Consider the following 21,219-nt stretch of genomic DNA (forward strand, 5'->3'; position numbering starts at 1 on the left):
CATAAATGGTAAAATAAAAAGGCTATTGTTACGTTTATTTTGGGGAAAAAGTTGCATATAGCCCCTTTAATGTATTTTTATTTTTTAATAATAATTAATAGCATTAATAATTAACTAATTTAATTTATTTACTGGTATTGGTACTGACAACTAAAATGTTATCATATTTAATTTAGTTTCTAATTTGTCCTCTAATTATGGGGATTTAATTTTAGGTCCTATGGATGTGAATGCGTTGAAACATGAGTTTCCAAGACCTCCTTTCACAAATGAAGATGGAAACATCAGTTCAGAGACTGAAGATAAAAGTGCTGGAAAAACTCGAGTCAAAGAATCTTTCACATGCTCTGAGTGTGGAAAGAGTTTCACATATAAATGCGCTCTCAAAAATCATCGTTCAGACAAAAAAAGTTGTTCAGCTGTGATCAACAGAGATTCACCCAATTATCTAATCTACAGTATCATACGAAAAAGGGTTGTCCGGAGTTTCCTAAATAAACAAAAGTTAATGTTCAGATCCATCACTTTCATGTAAATAGTTTGATATTCTGATAAATCAAAAGATCAAAAATTCCTTGCAATATAGTCACATCATCTGAGAGATGAATTTGTTCAAATTACATAAAGGCATGATGAGGATTGTTGGAAATTGGGGGAGGTCAAAATGCTCCAATTTTAGATGCTTATTATGTTTATGTTAATGAGTCGTGATTATGAGTTCCTTCCATAGCATTCATGTGTAATTTTACTAAGGAAACTCATATTTACAATAATTCTGAGTGCTGTTTTGTCCCGAATAGCACGAGCAGCGATCACGTGTGTTTCGTGTTTATTCTAAAACCTTCAGTTCTACTAATTCTCACAAAGTTTTTTATAACAGTAAAATTATAGTTTAATAGAGTTTAATAAATGACTTCCAAATAATTATCCCCGTGCAAAAAGATGCATTGTACCCTCATAGCTTAAGGTCTTCACTCAAAATTAAAATTGTATATTCACCAAATATATTTAATTGTGCTCAGTCAATCTATGAAGTCGAAGTGAAAAATCCGTGTTGGATGAATAAGTCCTACGTCCAAAAAACTGTATACGCATGTGCAAAATGCGCTGGAGGATAATCGTTCGTGTGGAGATTTCAAAAGTGGAGCGCGAGAGCGGGACTGAGCAAAACCAGCCGGTGCTGAAGACAAACAAACATTCCCAAGAGAATAGAGATATTCATCGCATGACACGCGCTTGAGACTGCACATGCAGTTAAAAGAAACTCATATTTACAATATGACGCAAGGAATGTCTGGAGCAACCTGAAATATGAGCTTTTTAACGCAATTTGAGCATCATAGAAAATCTATCCATTATTATTACCGTACGCTTGCAGAGAGAGCGAGTGCGAGCGAGAGAGAGAGAGAGAGATCGCTCGTGTTTTTCTTCTTTCTTTTTATTAAACCTTATTTCCCAGCTCACACTTTTCTTATCCTAATTTTACAAGTTCCAAGTTACAAAAAACACACAAGCAGTGCTGACTGACTCTGATCACGGGCAGGTTCTCCGAGTCCGGATCGACTCGGGTATTGCACACAAATGTTTAACAGACCCGGGACCCGAAGTAATAGATTAGGACCCGGCCCGGACCCGCCTGATCATTTAAAATATAGACCCGAACTCGTATCGGTCCCGGGGGCTCCGTGAAGACCTCTACCGCAAAATAGAGAGAGCTTTGGTGAGAACTAAACAAATATTTAACTACTACATTAGTAATTTCTCGCAAGAAATTACATCAGAAGTAGAAAATGTTGGTAAAAAACGTACATTTACACACAAACTGACCAGCAAACGCAACTTTCGAATGTCATCTTTTTTTTCCAGCTCAACTGTCCCAGAATGGAACGCACAGGATTGTGGGATATCAAAGGCAGAGAAGGATACAAATATGCTGCCTTCAAAAATCACTCAGATGAAGGTCTCTCAGGAGACAGGAAGTGAAGCTAACATTAGATTCGGACGTGCCTTTGTGCCTTCCTGCCTTGAAATGTGTCCTCCGAAGGCAGCATTTTCCAGGTTTCGGACGCAGCCCACATGTCCCAAGATTCTGCGCTCAAAATTTAGGTCATCTTTGTTTTGTCCTGGACGGAAAAGTTGCATTGTGCACCTTTAACCATAGCAAAAGTAAATGTCCTAAGTTTATTTTTATTCATTTTTTTGTGTTTATTTAAAATGAGACAAATCTGATATTATTGTAATCTTATATGTGTTATTTAACAGTTGAGATGGTTCTTTAATGCTGATCTAACAGCAGAAGACGAGCCGCGGTTGTGCAGATGGGGTGCGCGGTAACACTGCTACAATGAGCCCCTATTAGAAATATGATATTATATTCTATACTTTTATGAATTCTATTGAAAAACCACGAGAAAAAGGTGAATAATGACAGAATAAATTTAAAGAAATGATTAATTATTATTATGTTATGTAGCTGTGTTTAGCAATGTGTTTGTTGTCAAACTCAATATTTTTTAAATATTTTGAATGATTAAAAATGCCATTATTTTATTTTTAAAAAAGTTAACAATTGTATTTTATTAAAAAAAATATGTAGTTTGTCTTGGATATTTTTTTGATTATATCAGATAACATTTTAAACTGTCATTTGGTCATGATATAATACCCTATGGGGCATGTTGTCACATTTCACTTCCATTCTTTCGGGGTAAATCAAGAAAAAAGTATACACTGTATTAATGAAACAAAATCACATAACTGTACTAGACATGTGGGAAATTAATGTGAGAAAAAATAAATACTCTGAACCCCAAGTGGATTTACACAAACTGAGACAGTCAAAAGGCGTTAGATTGTGCCCCGCTCTCCCCTACATTTATTAGCTTTATTTAATAAAATAGCACATTATAGGCCTATTATATAGTTGGTAGGCCTACTTTAAAAACGTTTATTTTATAATTTTACTAATATTAAACATTATTTTGTATCTGTTTTCAACACTGAGTCTAATACGACACATATTTAACGATTCAACATGTGTATTGGTCAATCAAACTCACGTAACTTTATTTAATTTTTCACAAGGTTTCGAAGCAGAAGATGGATGCATGTTTTCTCTGTTACCAAAACTCATGTGCCATTTTAAAAGCAAGTCAATCAATTATTTTGTTTTCCCTCAGAGAAAGGTGTTTATTTCAAAGAATTTGTTGGTTATATGTTCAAATATTAATGTTTGTGACAAAAAAATAAAAAACACACTATAATCATACACAAGGTGTATTTTAATAAAAACACAAAACCATGTTTTCATTTTAAAGAAAACTGAAGCCTCAGGTGTGTTTATATATTTTATAATTTACTTTATTAAACAATTGTATAAATGATGGACCAAACAAAACTGATAAAACAGTGGTTAAACTTTTAGAAAAAAAGGCTTGAGGGTGAGTAATCATGGGATGATTTAATTTTTGGGTTAACTATCCCTTTAAGTGGTTATGCACATTATTATTGTCATTGTATCTCTAGCCACTTGCATTATGTGTAGAATGTTTAAGAAAAAAAAACGTGTGCTTATTAAGTGACTTAAGTGTTATAAGATAAGATAAGATATATATATATATATATATATATATATATATATATATATATATATATATATATATATATATATATATATATATATATATATATATATATATATATATATATCACATTTCTTATCAATAATGTAGGCTACATCTAACTTTAAAATGAAGTCAAGATTGATTTTAAATCAACATTTGGTAACAGTTGAAGGAGTCCAGAAGGGAAATACAATTACAATTATGTATTATGTTGAAACAGCTGTCAACTACTGTATAATATCTTCTAAATCAATATATATATATATAACAATAAAACTACAACTACGATAATCTATGTTATATTGGCTGATTATTTATATATATATATATATATATAAAATAAATAATCAGCCAATATAACATAGATTATCGTAGTTGTAGTTTTATTGTTGTATGTTGTATGAGTGTTAAATAGTTTAGTTCCTGTTTTCCGCCAGTGGAGGCGCTCGAGCAACCGAAGCAACGACACACATCCGAGTCTAGAAGAAGAAGAGAAGTGAGCGAGGGAAGAACATAAACATGAGAAGTGGAACACAGCCGTTCATTCTGCTCTAAATCTGATGTTTTCACACTGTGAGTACATTCATTTATCATTTACTAGGAGAAATCTAAATCCTAACGACTAAACGAGTCGGTTCATTTAGTGAAACACTCAGAAATTAATCGAAATGAACCGACTGATTGTTTTTTGCTTCTTCACATTACAATTTAAGATTGGAGTTGTGTTTTCGTTGTAATGATATTTTAAACGTGGTATACAAAGTTTATAATAATAAATCATATAGATTAAGGCTCTTGTTGATACATTGACGAAAATCATCCCCTCTGTAAAACCACTCTTACGAAAATGAACCATGGTTTTACTAGAAATAAAACCAAAAAACCATGGTTATATTTAAACCATGTTAACCACAAATAAATCATGGCTTTGCTACTCTAACCATAGTTTAACCATGGTATTGGTGGTAAAACTGTGGTTATATTAATGGAAATCAATTAGCCAAAAAAACCTAAACTTTTACTATAATAAAAGCATGATTAATTTTCACCCCCCCTACCAATAATCAGTAGATTAACAGGGTTGAGTAACTATTTTGTAAAACTTATCAAATATTAAAATGATCTAAATATGATAATTAAAGAACTATAAATATCAGCAATTGACCAATCAGAACTCAATATTGTAATGGTTCAAGCACATCTTTTGCTAAGTCTATGAAACCTACTATAAAACTATATATTTTAGAAATAAAAACGGTGCAAATAAATTAATATTCACCTTATACTTGTATTTAGCCTTCATACAAACAAGAAATGTGAAATCACCGTCAAATAAACAGGACTCTCACTCACTTCATTGATATCAATATCTTTAATATAATCAGCAAAAAATGGTTTTAGTTTATTCTCAATATATGCTTCCCATATATCTTCCCACAGGAGTAGAAGAAGCAAGCAGGAGGAATTACTCCAGGAGAAACTACAGACATACTATTGTAAAGATGGAGTTTGAGGAAGAACCCTGCAAAATAAAAGATGAAGAAACAGAGGAACAAATAGGTTGGTGTTTTCCTTCATTCTCTTTAATGAGGAACATTAAGATGAAATTGAGGCTTACATATATTTCACGTCTTTCACATTTGTTTTTCTTTAAATTAATTTTGATCATTTAATATATTGATTTTAGACTTAATGGAAGTGAATGAAGATAAAAAACATAGATTCAAAAAAACTCATCTCAAAAATGAAGATGGAGATGCAGTCGTTTCAAAAACTGACGAGAATTTCACACAAAAACAAGCTGGAAAATCTGGAGTCAAAGGATCTTTCACCTGCTCTGAGTGTGGAAAGAGTTTCATCTGTAAATCATACCTTGAGAGACACATGCTATTTCATACTGGGAAAAGACCATTCACCTGTACTGAGTGTGGAAACGGATTCATACATAAAGGACACCTAAATGTGCACATGAGAATTCACACGGGAGAAAAACCGTTCACATGCACCGAGTGTGGAAAGAGTTTCACAAGCAAAAACTTTCTCAAACTCCATATGTCTTCTCACTCTGAAGTGAGATCATTCAGCTGTGATCAGTGTGATAAAGCATTTTTTTCTGCATCAAATTTAAGAGCACACCTTACAGTTCATACTGGTGTGAAGCCTCACCTCTGTTCTTTCTGTGGAAAGAGTTTTTCACTACTGAAGTATCTAAGAGAGCATGAGCTTATTCATACCGGTGTGAGACCTCATGTGTGCTTTGACTGTGGGAAGACCTTCATTACATCCAGCCACTTAAACACACACCAGAGAACTCACACTGGAAAGAAACCATACAAGTGCTCACAATGTGGAAAGGCTTTTGCTCAGTTATCTAATCTACGGACTCACATGAAAAAGCATTGCCCAAAGTCATCTAAATGAGCAAAGTTTATATTCAAAAGCAGAAATTCAAGTAAATAAATTGATTCTCCGATAAAGCCATAGCTTGAAGTATTCCAACAATGTGATTTCCCTCCATTTGGGGAGGTCAAACTAACGCTATGTTCAGATTGTCAGTCCAAATACGTTTTTTGCGCGTGTATACATTTGAAATCTGATCAGATTTAGCAAGTGTGAACTGCAAAAAAAAAATTCACATCAAATATAATATTTACAAATCTGTTTCGAGCTACCTTCATATGTGGTTTGAAATTTACATTACATTTACATTTATGCATTTGGCAGACGCTTTTCATCCAAAGCGACTTACAATGGCTTTATTACAGGGACAATCCCCCTGGAGCAACATGGAGTAAAGTGCCTTGCTCAAGGACACACTGGTGGTGACCACTGGGATCAAACCAGCAATCTTCTGTGTGTCAGTTCCATGGTTTAACCCACTGGACCACCATCTCCACTTGAGAGTTGGTGGTCCATTCAAACCGCATTTCTGGAAATCGGTTTCAGTCTGACCGCTCTGATCAGATTTTGTGTGGTTTGTGTGACATTCTCACACCACATAAAATGTAAAACCTTATTGGAAACCTGCTTAGACATTTCAGCAATGAGGTTGTGTTGTTGCAAACTGCTGGACAAGCAGAAAATGACTATATAACGGAGACATGTTTTGAAACCGACAGAGTGGACAGCACAGAATAAAGGTATTTACGCCTATGTATGGTTCTGCCGCTGTCTCATTAGATGCAATTGTCCAGCGCATTGGCTACACATTATCATGTTGTGAATAAGACAACATCTTTATTGGAAACCCTTCCATGTTGCGGTTGCTGTTGTACCTTCCAACCTGCCATAGAAACCAATGCAGATATTCTGGAAAACGAAAGCGCAGCATGCACACAAATCTGATCTGAACAGTTGCGATACACAATGTCAATAATTTGAGACCGGTTTTCAACCAGATAACACAAATAATCAGATTTGGACTGACCGTGTGAACGTAGCCTTATAGTTTTGAATACCAGTGTGTTTCCATAAAATGTCAATTTTTTTTGTTTTTGTTTATGTTGATTTTTTTTTGGTTTATGTTGAGTTAAATGAATGATTAATTGTGCATATGTGCATTTGTGAAACTGGCAACAAAAATCCATTAAATCATCATCCAAATCACAAACAACTTGCTTTTTTATTAGGTGATGCATTGAGAACATCAGTAATCAGTAAGTTTGGTCATAGCATAACTTTCAAGGCTTAAAATTGTATTTGATTTATTTAATAGTGGTGATATTTTCGTTGCTCTTAAATGTTTTGTGTAATGCACTAATTGCAAAGAAATAAAAAGACTCATTTATTAAAAGTACTTTATTTCAATTGGTGGCCCGGCATTCATCTCCATCCGGCCCGAGGGCACCCCAACCTTCCTTCTCCTCTTTTCCTAGCGGTGCGGCTAAATTTGGCTAGATTCATGGCCGCAGAGGCGCCTGCAGCTCTACGGCTATACAGTAGGGGTGTAATGCTTCTCGGTAAAATATCGAACCGTACCGTTCTCCACCCACGGTTAGGCATGCACTTGGACCGCTGTTCATCTCCAATCTGATTACACATCTATAATATGGTTTGTTGAAAATAACGTGTAAAACGGACAGTTCCGCTAATGTGCTGGCTCCCCAATTATACGTTTGTAGCGCTCCCCTCAGCACGTATATTGAGAATGAGATGTCGTCACGACACAGCGCCCCGCCCACAAATATCACGGCATCCTCCCCCTTCCGCCATTTTGGGAGGATGCCCACCAGGTAATGGATTCGGAAAGAGATATTCTGATGATTACTATGTACATAGTTTTCCAAACTCAACTGAACATGAAGTTTTAATCCACCCAAGCCGATCTGAGAAAGCAGCGGCTGGTAAACTTACGCCATTATTTCACAACAGGGTGTCAGTCCTGATCTAAACTAATGATCGCGATGCTGAAGTGTGAGACACTTGATCAATACGAACCTTTATTTATTTGTATAAAACATGTTGATCACTATTCTGTCATTTTTCATTGTCAGTCATTTTACTGTATGTTATAAACATGTTTATGCCCAAAACGCTTAATTAATATTCAAGGTAGGCCTAGTTGACTGTCATTTTCCTCTACTGTGTGCATCACTGTTTGTATTGTATCATTCAATATTTAACATTGTTAACGTTACATTCATTTAAGGCACGTACCGAGCATTCATTCTACTAAAGAAGGCTGGAATAAAAGCACCAGCGCACACAAACGATCATTTAAATTTTAAGTCAAATTAATTTAAAAATGTAAACTCAACAGGTATAAAATATGATCAGTTAGAGAAAAACACTGCTAATGATGATGAGCACTGGACTGCTGCAGGATAGTGGGGAGATATATTTATTTATTATTCAGAATGCACAGGAAATATATTTATAGAAACATTTCAGTGCAAGGTGGTAAAGAGTTCTGAGTTCTGCTGCGGCAGCTCGTATGGGTCAACGTTTTTGATTCAGCCAGCTTCTCTAAATACCTCAGCTTGGCGCTGGTAGTAAATTCTCCCTGTAAGAGACCTCTTCTTCTCCATTTCTTCTAAGTTTTCTCGTAGTTTCTCCGCTTAAACAGTGCGATGATAATTCCTCGAGCGTCTTTCCTGCTCTGGTCTCTGTATCGCTCTTACAATGTTGCCCCTGGCAACCGATAGCGTGGGATCCCAAAATGGTGGATGGGCTCAGACTCCGCCCAATTTGTCACGTGACAGCAAGCGACCATGACGTATCTCCTCATTCTCAATAGATGAGAGCAGGGCTTTTGGGTTCTTTTAAGGTTTTTATCAAATATGTTTTAACCCTGATTAAATGTTATCTTGGATCTCTCTTTTAAAGTACACACACAAAATGTTTTTCTAGCCTACCTATGAATTCACGTTTCTTAAATTATAGTTAAAGAAAAAAAATTGTAACCATAAGTGTCTGTACATGTCTCTATCGTAATAAAATGATAACCTCTTTCCAGGTAAGTAATAAAGTAACACCACACAAGGTCTTAGAAAAATAATCTCAATTATTTACTCAGTAAAGAAATTATTATCTCCAACAAATAAGAAAATGAAATAAAGATATGCTTGTTCTTTTTTAAACCTTCAACATAAAGTGTCCCTCTGGTTTTTTTTTTAAAGGAAAATACTGTCAATACTGTACCATATATATAAATGCACAGACAACAATTTAAATACTGTTAACCTTCAGATGGATTAATTCAGAAAACTTCTATGTTCAAAAGAATGTCATCAAAAACTTCAAAATCACTTAAACCAACACACTTTGTGGGCCCACACACACACCTTAATGCAATATAAAGCCGACAACCAAAATTATTATAAAACTAAAATACCGTAGCAGGCCTGATGCGGTGCTTGTGTCCGTGGTGGCCCAAAAACGTAATGTATGCCGGCATTTTAATGCCATTAATAACCGTGCACACAACTGATGCTTGCTTGCGTGGTAAATCACTCCCGCGAGTGAATAACAGATCTACACGCGAGGAAACGGCAGCCCGCGAGCTCCTTTTAAACCTGCGCGTGCGCATGACATCTCTGCGCGCAAATCAAGTCCTTGCGAGCTTGGACACGACTGCAGCACGCGCGTCATCATTCCCCACACTCGCGCTCGAGCTTCTATTTTGCTCGCGCGATAACGTTTTATTTTTGTCAGTCGTGGGGCCGGACTTTACTTATTTCATTGTAACCTGAAATGTCATTGGTCAATCCCGTTTTTCCGGAAGTCAGTTGTGAATGGTCGCCTTTTGTAAAACATGCAAAAGACATGGCTTCATCGACGGACCAGATGCAAGAGAGTTAAAGGTCCCGTTTTTCGTGCTTTTTTGAAGCTTTGATTGTGTTTACAGTGTGCAATATAACATGTGTTCATGTTCGAGTTCTGATTGTGCCAGCGGTTCCCGTGTTGTGATTCGACAGCAGCTACACACGTTGCCCGGAAAGGTCACGCCTCTTACCATAACGGGGATGCATGCGCTCAATGATCTCTAAGTACAGCGTCCCTGGGAAAGCCAAACAAAGGTGATTTGACTCCGGGATGAAAATAACAGCGTCTCGACGACATGGCGACAAATACTATACAAACGCAACACTTCCTCTTCTCCACGCGGGAGCAACAAGACCACGCCCCCTTTTTTGCGTATTCCTGTGGGCGGAGGTTAGTCGACAAACTGCTCTACTGACGTAATTAAAGCAGGAAGTACAGGGATGTAGTCCAAACCGGCCGTTCGCTGTAGGCTTTGAAAGGGAACTTCTGTTAAATAAAATATCTCGCTTGCCATTGAACTTTGAGCTTTATAATTTTACAGGTATTATTTATGCTCTAACAGCAACATTACACACTAACTGAAGTTTGAAAAATGGGATCACGAAGAACAGGACCTTTAAACTTTATTTACTGACTGATTGCATTATTCATATAATATGTCCTTAACAGATACTATATTAACTTTATTTATTATTTTTATGGAGCTGAGAGAAAATGAGAACACATTGCTGTAGTTCACCGCTACATTACCACTACTTCCACTAAATCTATGTTGTTTACCCAGCTACAATTATATCACTTCAGAAATGTGAAAAGTGTCCATTAAATAGTTGTCACTATGATTCTAAATTCAAAATTGCTTCATGTGGCTTTGGATGAAAGATAAATCACTTGTTGTGTGTGCTTTTTGTTATCATTCTTTGTCAGTTTTGAGTGGTTAATATATTTTCCATTAAATAAAGTATAAAAGGGTTTCAGCACTTTACCCCATTGAAAGGTTGCAGTTACAGTTACAGTACAAAACATGAATGATCACACCCCTTTTTTATTAATAATAATAAGAACAATTATTTTAAAAAATAAGAATCATATTTACAGCTATTTAATAACTTTCCACATTTCTGAAGTTCTCAGAACTAGTAAATAATGGACCCCGGTGCAGCCACAAATATCATATCTATAATGGGCCTACTGTAATTAAGACATATATTCAACAAATGTATTAAAAACAGAAAGACGCTATAGTTTCAGCCTTATGGCTACTCAAAGGCCGTGGAAACAATGCCAGTGGGTTCGTTACGCACGTCAATTCATTCCCGGCGTTCCTGGTTTGCTTCTTATTTATTAAATAAACAGGCAATTAGTTGATGAAACCGATCGAATCACGAAATTCGTCTTTCATCCAAAGCCACATGAAGCAATTTTGAATTTAGAATCATAGTTACAACTATTTAATGGACACTTTTCACATTTCTGAAGTGATATAATTGTAGCTGGGTAAACAACAGATTTAGTGGAAGTAGTGGTAATGTAGCGGTGAACTACAGCAATGTGTTCTCATTTTCTCTCAGCTCCATAAAAATACTAAAGTTAATATAGTATCTGTTAAGGACATGTTATATTAATAATGCAATCAGTCAGTAAATAAAGTTTAACTCTCTTGCATCTGATCCGTCGATGATGTCTTTTGCATGTTTTACAAAAGGCGTCCATTCACAACTGACTTCCGGAAAAACGGGATTGACCAATGACATTTCAGGTTACAATGAAATAAGTAAAGTCCGGCCCCACGACTGACAAAAATAAAACGTTATCGCGCGAGCAAAATAGAAGCTCGAGCGCGAGTGTGGGGGATGATGACGCGCGTGCTGTGAGTCATCTCCAAGCTCACAAGGGCTTGATTTGCGCGCAGAGGAGATGTCATGCGCACGCGCGGGTTTAAAAGGAGCTCGCGGGCTGCCGTTTCCTCGCGTGTAGATCTGTTATTCACTCGCGGGAGTGATTTACCGCGCGAGCAAGCATCAGTTGTGTGCACGGTTATTAATGGCATTATAATGCCGCCATATTAATGGCCACTTCACTCGTCAGCGAGCAAACAAAATAGAGGATACCTTGAGTTAATGTTTCTGTCCAGTCTTTTCTCCAACAATCACAGAAGCAGGCTCAGCATCCAATCAGTATTTCCACACGAACTCCGTTCATTTCTCTTTTCTTGGCCACGTTTCCCGTAAAACTCACAAGAGAAGTCCTGGTTGCTCCAAGCTCTGTCTGAGTCTCTTCCCTGTCTTCAGTTCGAAAACAGCAAATACACTCCTTGAACTGTTCAACTGAGGGAGTCAAACTTTAACTAGAAAACGTCATTCACTTGTAATGAACAGACTCCAGCCTCTACTTCAAGGTAGCTAATCATTAGCAGTAGCAGTAGCACAAAAGTAAACAGTCTATGAACTTCGTGTAGAAATTCCTCCCATTCCTCAATATGCAGCTTGTCACTCTTCTCACTGGTTGTTGTGAAAACAATCCTAAGACACAAGTTACACACTGGTTTGTGCACTACTAATTCACAAGTTAACTCAGAAAATCCCTGTGTCACGCTCACTCTTTTGCTTCACCCCTCCTCTCTCTATCTGTCTTCTCCAAAACTGGGGAAAAAAACCACCCAGGACGCTGCTCTCCGCCCAATCGTTATTAACCCCATAAATGCTGGTTTAGACCGTTTTCAGAAATACATTATCTCTTATTTAAAACAATAAACATATCATTTTTAAACTGTTTTTGACATTTTTATCCTAACTTCTAAATGAGTTGCAACCCTTTTAATCACACTATTTATAGGCTAAGAATATTTTTTTAAAACCAGGTTACACATTAAAGCAGCACTAGGTAACTTTTCAACCTTCATAATATATTTTCAAGACTCTTGTGATGATACATCGACTTACAATAGGTTGAATGACACGTCTGCCATAGCCTGACGGGGTCTGTATCGTTTTTAATCGTACTTTTAAACTTCGGGTTTCGTGTAGTAACCCGAGAACAAAAAGAACTACAAAATGCGACTGCTTTACGGCATATACGTCACTTCCACCACCCCCACTTCCTTAAATTTGGACGTGCGAGCTCAACTATCGTTGATGTTATATAGTCATGGCCGAAGCAGCACAGAGAAATAAGAAAGCAAAGGTTTTGTCGGAGGAAAGCAAAAAGAGGAAACAAGAAAGTGATGGGATTAAAGGCAGGACGAGGATCAACATTGGGCAGCGTTTGCTCGTGGGCGTGAGCTGAAGGAGGAGGGGCTACATTCTTGCAAGTAAATACACAAGACGTACAAAATCATATTTTAGGATACCTAACATGTCTGTGATATTTGTTTATTTGTCTTGCCTCAAGCTATAATGCAAATCGAGTTTTCAAATTTGCAGATTCACCTATGGTAGCTTGATATTATAATATTGACGATATATGGTTATTACCTACCACTCAAACATTGAATTGAAGTATCATATAGATTCCATAAAATGGTAATCAATAGACTAGGTTACTATAATGACGCTGGCTTGTAAACGTGAGCATAACGATCATTTGGCGTTTGAAAAAAATAAAACCCATGAAATGATATTCATATGACATGCTGAAACATATGCCACTGTACCTGGGATGAAGACATTTCACACGCGACGCAAGAAGAACACCTGCATGTGAACTCCTGCAGTGTTCAGGGCTATCATGGTTGTCATGTCAACAAATGCACGTGCGATGCATCCCCTGATGTAGAATGACAGTTTACGACAGTAGTAGAGGACAATACTGTTTCCCAACTGTAGGGGGACCCAGAGAGCAAAAACTACCTAGTGCTGCTTTAAAACAGCGATAATAAAAAAAAAATGTGGTCACAGGACTCGCTTTGTAAACTTTGTTCAATGTATGCGAGACGTGCTGCCGTATGTTCCAAATGACCAGTCATTTTGGCCGTCATCACCCGGGTGTAGTGCGCGAGCGCAGGTGAGACCTGAACAGCACACATTGCAATCTGTGTTTAAACTAAACTCATGTAAGCCTTGCCAATTTAAACATTCAAAAGCCAGAAGACGCGAATGAGAACTCGTGTATGTAAACATGTCCATCTGGTTGAGTATCCTAGCAGACATAGTGTGTATATGCCTTAAGTGAACTCTATAGAGTGGAGAAGGACTATGCATATCCGTGCATTAGGTCTTACTGTGCGTTCACACCAGACGCGACTTATAAATCAATAAAAAAGACAAATAAATCATGCTATTTGCGCGAAGTTGGACGCTTGAACATTTTGAGTTTACTTGCTTCATTCGCGCGTGAAATTCTCTTCATTCACATGTGACATTTGTTTAGACCGCTCTGTCACTGAATTTCTCAGTCAGTAACAACAAATGGAGAACAAATAGCGCTGTTTTCAGTTGTTTCACTAGTTTACTTTGAACTACTCAGCATGGCCCAGTGGGTAACGGAGCCCAAGCTTTAGTGCTAAAGAAGTTGCCTTTTCTCCCGGTCCCGGGCACCATTAGTGGGAAGCGTTTCAATTCGACAACTGTTACAAACCACAAATCACTCGATGATTAAACTAGTTTTAAATGATGAAACGGCCTCAACATTCCCAACAAGACTGATGAGGAAAACAGGAGAAACACTGCCATGAACAAAGTTTGAAGACTTTTAAATCCCCATATCGCCACCCTTACAAACACTTACCATAAATGTACTGTAGTAATTTACCATGGTTTGGGCTGAAATGTGGAATATTTATTGAATATTATGGTATGGTCATTTATATTGCATTTTATTTATTGGTGGGTAGGGGAGTATATCATTTTTGCTGTGAAAGTATGGTAGTTTCTTTGTAAAGGTGTGTATTAGGGGTGGGCGATATAGCCTCAAAATTATATCATGATATTTCAAGAATATTTGCGATAACGATATTTATGACGAGATAGAAAAAAAAATATATGGTTAATAAGTTTTATTGGTTATTGCAGCTGGTAGGCAACAGCATTTATTAGTGCAAACAAAACCATAACATTTTAGTTTAACAATAATGTAATTTATGCCATGGGCTGTCTGAATTTTTGATTCTGATTGGCCGGAAGGTGTGCAATAAAATCGTTTAATGCACAGGTAGTTCCAAGTCTGATGAATCCTCGTTCTATATTAATGCGCTGTTTTCATTTCATGTGTGTTTACACAGAGCACTGTAATCGGTTTAAAAGTCTGAATGAAAATGCTGCATATAAACACTGCTTTCATAAGGATACACACATTTTCTGAAGTGTTAAACTCTTTATTTTGTAACAAGTTATGAAGATAATGTTGGAATAATGACACAGACATAGCCTGGCTACGCCATCTCATCTGACAGCGTTTTTTTCCCAGGTAGCCTACTTTCTACTTCAACTGCGCCTGACAGAAGAATTAATTTTTCTGAGGTGTTTCTTACAGCAACACCAGATCGGTTTAGATAGTCTCGTGTAAACTGTCCACAGAATCGTTCAATCGGAATGACAAAAGTATGCATGTAAACGGGGCTATTGCGCATTCAGAGAGCAGAGATCGCGCTGCACATTCATGAGCACAGAAACTTGTTATTAACGCCGCCCCGCGACTTTTAGCAATAAAATAGCTAAGTTACTGGATCACTACATTATATTTCTCAGCAACGATGGGGTTACATTGCTATTTTTCAGTAATAAACCCACATCTTCATTAAGAGAGACTCTGAACAGACGCAGGACACAGGTACGAATCTCTCTCTCTCTATAATTATTCCAAATAAATGCTATAATCCATTCATTCAAATAAATGTAATCTTACGCACTACTATATCTCTGTGTGTGATTCAAAGAAGGCAGAATGCTAGATCTAACGAGCCGTAACTGACGAAAATAACTGTCAATGTTACCCTTCCGGTCAAATATTGCGCTGCAAACATCAATAGCAGCTTTAAGTTGTCAATGTTTAGTCAGTTGTCAAGAGGGCTGACCTCTTGTAACCAAGTAGCTCCCTTTTTAGGTACAAAGACGTTATCGGATGCTGACATGCTGCTCTTCGTGTTTACTCTGACAGGTGTTGTTGTTGTGCGCGCTAGGGAACGTAAATGCGCCATACACCATTGCGTCGCTATATCATTGATATCGCGATATGACACTTTTTTTATCATGTAAAAATGTATACCGGTATTATCGTGGTTATAACATGTAGATTCATATTATTATTTGACAGTGGTAGTGAGTAGCCATGCATTTTTTTTTAAACTGTGGTTACCAAGTCTCACTGTCAGAATATTTTTTTTTAAGCCTATACTAATTATAAATGAAATTGTCAATAGCTATGAGCTTGTATAATTCATATATTTGTTCTAAGGAAAATAGTTGTACTGTAAATGATCAAGTTCCCTTTCGAACTGTCAGTCGTATTGAGTCTATTGCTAGACACTAGGGGAAAATTCCTTTCTCACAGCCATAACAGTGCTGAGGCCTATTCGCACGCTATTGGCCTCTATGCTCTTAAGTGGTCTGTGTTCTCTAGCTGGTGCTCAGCCAGGAACCAAGACCCAGTCTCGTGTGAAGTATCACCGATACTTTAATTTCTACAAGAGCTGTTGAATGCAGGCCATACTCCATCCACGCTTAAAGCTACACTGTGTGATATTTTCCCCCATCTAGTGGTGAACGTGTATATGACCATCCAGTGAATTTTAGTTTCTGTTCTGTTCAATTCCGATTTCGTTTTAACTCCTACGGTGGCCGATTTAGTCCAAGATTAATATGGCTTCCAGTTCGACCTCGTCCACATTCGACACGGTGCCTGTGGGATATTCTGTGCGCAGTGGGATGGTTGGAACTCAACTGGCCTAATTATTCGGCTAGAAAGAACTGCAGCTAATCCAGAGTGAACTTTGATGATAGTAATGTTTATTCAGTCATCCAATTGCAAGGCATAAACAGGTTTGCATGGATATGTACATAAATGTGGTTTCTGTGAGAGAACAAATTAGGATGGTAAATATACATGATAATGACATGACAGAATATACAAAGTTAAGAACTGTATAACTATACTTATAAGTTACATTTGTATAATGTAACCGTAAACCAGAGCTTATTGTACCACATATAGGCGCTAAATGCAGCTGCATTAAAAGGAGCGGAGCTGCCGCTGCTAACAAGCGGTGTCCGGTTACAAAAGTGTGTGCGCAGGTTTAGCTCTGTATAACAAGTGTTAATATGCCGATCAGACCTGATACATATTTCCATCAACATACATTACAAGCAAATATTTTCTATAAACGAATAAACATTGTTAATAACTGAATGACTATTCAAATATAGGTGAGCATTACGCTATTGTATGTTGACACAAAAATACTTCTGAGGTGACATCAACTGAATTACATGATGACACACTCTGAAACACATCCACAATGACAATAACTATTATTACTTACGGAGTTATTAACGCACAGAAATACCACACAAGGAAAAACAGACTTTTGAGGAATAAACAAGCCAGGAAAACTCCGTATAACTCTGTTACTGGAGCTGCTGAGATGAAAACTCTCTGCACATGCACCAGACAAGTCTGAACAAGTTGACGCGCACAGTGTTAAAACCGGTTAAAACGCCAAATGCGAAGCTTGAATTTACGGGTATGTCCCTCTTTGGCTAATGTACTTTCAAGATGGAGGGGCAACATGGCGACCACCGTTAGATCCCATTACCTTATGTATTTTCAATGGCATATTATAAACTTACGAGAATACTTTATTACTTGAAAGAAGTAAATATACATTAATGAGCACATATATTTTTGAAAGAACTAAGTGTTTTTAGCTAAGAATAGACTAAAAAAGTTACACAGTGTAGCTTTAAGGTCTACGTGGCAGCCATTGCTGCTTTTCACGTGCCGGTGGCTGGCCAGTCAGTGGGCAGGAACCACATGATTGTCCACTACTTAAAGGGAGCCACCCTGCGGTGCCTTCCTGGGACCTAACACTGGTACTTCGAGCTCTGAAAGGGCCCCCATTCGAACCGTTGCAAACGGCTGAATTAAAGCCACTCTCTCGAAAAACTGCACTAGTGCTAGCCTTAGCATTAGTTAAGCGAGTTGGCGACCTACAAGCGCTCTCTGTGAGTGCTTCCTGTCTGGCCCAGGTGACTCTAAAGTCATCCTCAAACTGAGACATGGCTCTGCCTCTGTGAGCCCGGCATTTCACAGTAAGGGTCTTTGCCCATAGGGTGATATGTCAGTAAACTCTAGTTTGGGACCCTCATACTAGTGTCCCGACTTGGGTAGAGGTACACGTAGTCACGCTTATCGTAGCACGGTGTGACTGGATAGGTTCCCCTAACGTCTAGAAATAGACACAATACTTGACATACAATGACAAACCATAACTCATGATAGAGCAAATGAAAAAAAAAACAACGTTGAAAGTTGACGTTAACTTTTCTAGTAATCATGAATAGTTTTTAAATGACTATTCAAGCAAACATTTGCACCTGGATAATTGAGTGATTGTAAGTGTGATGATCATCTGCTAAATTCCCACCTTCAGTCACTGAAGCTGCTCCCACAGCCGTTCATGAGAGTTTAAATGTTGGGAATATACCCATCTTCCCACAGGAGAAGAAGCAAGCAGGAGGAATTACTCAAGGAGAAACTACAGACATACTATTGTAAAGATGGAGTTTGAGGAAGAACCCTGCAGAATAAAAGATGACGAGACAGAGGAACAAATAGGTTGGTGTTTTCCTTCATTCTCTTTAATGAGGAACATTAAGATGAAAAGTGACATATAACAATACATCTAAAGCTACATATTAGATTCAATAGTAAACTGTATTTTGTTTATAATATATCCTCCTTTAATTAAATTATGGGAATTTAATGTTGATTTTAGACCCGAGGGAAGCGACTGAAGACAAACAGCATTTCACAAATGAGGACAAAAGCATTTCACAGGCTGAAAAGGATTTCACAACTCGAAAAGCTGCAGTCAAAGGATCTTTCACCTGCTCTGAGTGTGGAAAGAGTTTCAGAGATAACGCAACCCTTAACAGACACATGAGAATTCACACTGGAGAAAAAACTTTCATATGCTCTCAGTGTGGAAAGAGTTTCGCAGATCAATCAACCCATAACAGACACATGAGAATTCACACTGGAGAAAAACCATTCACATGCTCTGAGTGTGGAAAGAATTTTGCCCACAAAAACAATTTCAAACGTCATCTGCTCCGTCACTCTGGAGTGAGATCGTTTAGCGGTGATTAGCGTGAAAAATTTTTTGTTGTGGAATCAGGCTTAAAAAAAACACCTTAAAGTTAATTCATATGTGCTTTGACTGTGGGAAGACCTCCACAGTGTTCAGCAACTTAAATCAACACCTGAGTGTTCCCACCGGAGAGAAACCGTAAAACTGCTCACACTGTGGAAAGAGTTCACCCAATAATCTACTCTACAGAACCATTAGAAAAAAAACATTACCAAAGCTGTCTAAATGAGCAAATGTTGTGCATGAGTACAAATAGAGGTGAATTATTTTATTGCCTTGATTCTAGCTCCTCTTTTGAAGCAGATTGTAACGATCAGACATACAGTTGTATATTCTCTGTAACTACTATTTTTTTTTGCATAAGATGAATACAAATATTGCATAAAGCTACGTAAATAAAAGAAGTTCCTTTTTTCTGTGCAGTTGCTAGTGTTAATGAGTGTCCAAAATAAGTATGATTTTAAACTTGAACCACACACCCATTCACACAAAAGGAGCTTAACAGTGACGAAACTACACGTGTGTATGGAACAAAAATCTACAAACACAAGAAATCTAATCTTTTTCAAATCTTTTTTTTTTTTTTGATCAAGGTCTCTTTTATTTTCAAATATAACAAACAAAAGATATACAATTCACACATGAAATAGTCAAGTCTAGTTCCTGTCCATACAAACAGACAAAACAACTACTCCCCAGTGCCCCCCACCCACAGGTACTGGACCCCCAGCAAATTTCCATGCATCCCGACATATTCAAGTATGAGTCTGCAGTTTCATACATATATAATTCAAATATCTCGGTAAATAAAATAAAAAAACAGCATCAATAAAAAAAATTTTTTTTTAAATAAATAAATGCATTTAAAAAAAAAAAGAGGATTAAAAAAAAATATATATATAAAAAAAAAAAAAAAAAAAAAAAAAAAGAAATTATACACACACAATTGGGTTACATAGATAAGTTAGTAGCTGCCATGCCTTCTACAAAGGAAATAAATGGCTGCCAAATGACGTAGAATTTTCTAGTGGACCCTCTTACAGTATATCTAATTTTCTCTAAGTGAACATAACTCATGACCTCCCTAATCCATTGGCCATATGTTGGGGGGAGTGCATCTTTCCATTTAAACAGGATAAGCCTCCTAGCCAACAAAGAGCAGAAGGCCATCATGCTTAGGTGGCACCCAGATAAGGTGGCATCCACCGGAGCCACACCAAACAATGAAATCAGAGGAGAAGGGTGTATAGTTCTTCCACATATACCAGAGAATGCCTCAAAGATGGACTGGCAAAAATTTTGTAGCTTAGGGCACAACCAAAACATGTGCAGCAGTGTGGCAGGAGCCTGCCTGCACCGATCACACGTAGGGTCAATACCCGTCTTAATCTTAGACAATCTATCCTTAGTCCAATGAAGACGGTGCACTATTTTAAACTGAATCACATTGTGTCTGAGGCAAATAGAGGAAGAGTAGATTCGCTGTATAATTTTTTGCCATATTTCATCTGAAATCGTTTCATCCAAGTCTGTTTCCCATTTGATTCTAAGGCTATCGAGACTACTCATGTTATGTGTATTCAGCAATGTATAAATTTTGCCTATTACTTGTTTTATGTTAACTTTACATTTTAATATTGTTTCAAGCAGAGATTCAGAAGGGCAAGACGGGAAACAGTCAGAGTTAGAAGCCACAAAACCTCTAAGCTGTAAATACCTGAAAAAATGTGATTTATGAAGACCATATTTCTGTTGCAATTGTATAAAAGTGGCAAACCTATTTTCAATGTAGAGGTCAGATAATGTACCTATACCATTTCTTGCCCACACATTAAAAGCTTCATCCATTATTGATGGAACAAACATATGATTCTTTATCAATGGTGTAAGAAGTGAAAGATCAGTGAGATTAAAGGTCCTTCTAAACTGGTTCCAGGTTTTAATTGAATGGATAACAACTGGATTAGTGGTGAAGGATGAGATAGGCTGTTTGAAAGGTAATTTGGAACATAATAAAGCTACTGGGGA

At 37.2% G+C, this 21,219-nt stretch overlaps 1 protein-coding gene and 1 long non-coding RNA gene across 3 annotated transcripts in view; one reads left to right on the top strand and one right to left on the bottom strand.

The window, feature by feature from the left end:
- Positions 1-12,531, bottom strand: part of LOC307136849 (uncharacterized protein) — a 30,001-nt gene extending 17,470 nt beyond the window's left edge. For both annotated transcript variants that reach the window (XR_013817843.1, XM_079834170.1), the window contains exon 1: positions 11,999-12,531. The gene's annotated coding sequence lies outside the window, so the exon portion shown is untranslated. The remainder of the gene's footprint in view (positions 1-11,998) is intronic.
- Positions 4,091-7,428, top strand: LOC307136859. Its single transcript, XR_013817847.1, has 3 exons — positions 4,091-4,196; positions 5,064-5,183; positions 5,311-7,428. It is a non-coding gene; the product is annotated as an uncharacterized lncRNA (long non-coding RNA).
- Positions 12,532-21,219: the final 8,688 nt, after the last annotated feature.

Source organism: Gobio gobio, assembly GCF_949357685.1.
Source record: "Gobio gobio genome assembly, chromosome: 14".
Classification (NCBI taxonomy): domain Eukaryota; kingdom Metazoa; phylum Chordata; class Actinopteri; order Cypriniformes; family Gobionidae; genus Gobio; species Gobio gobio.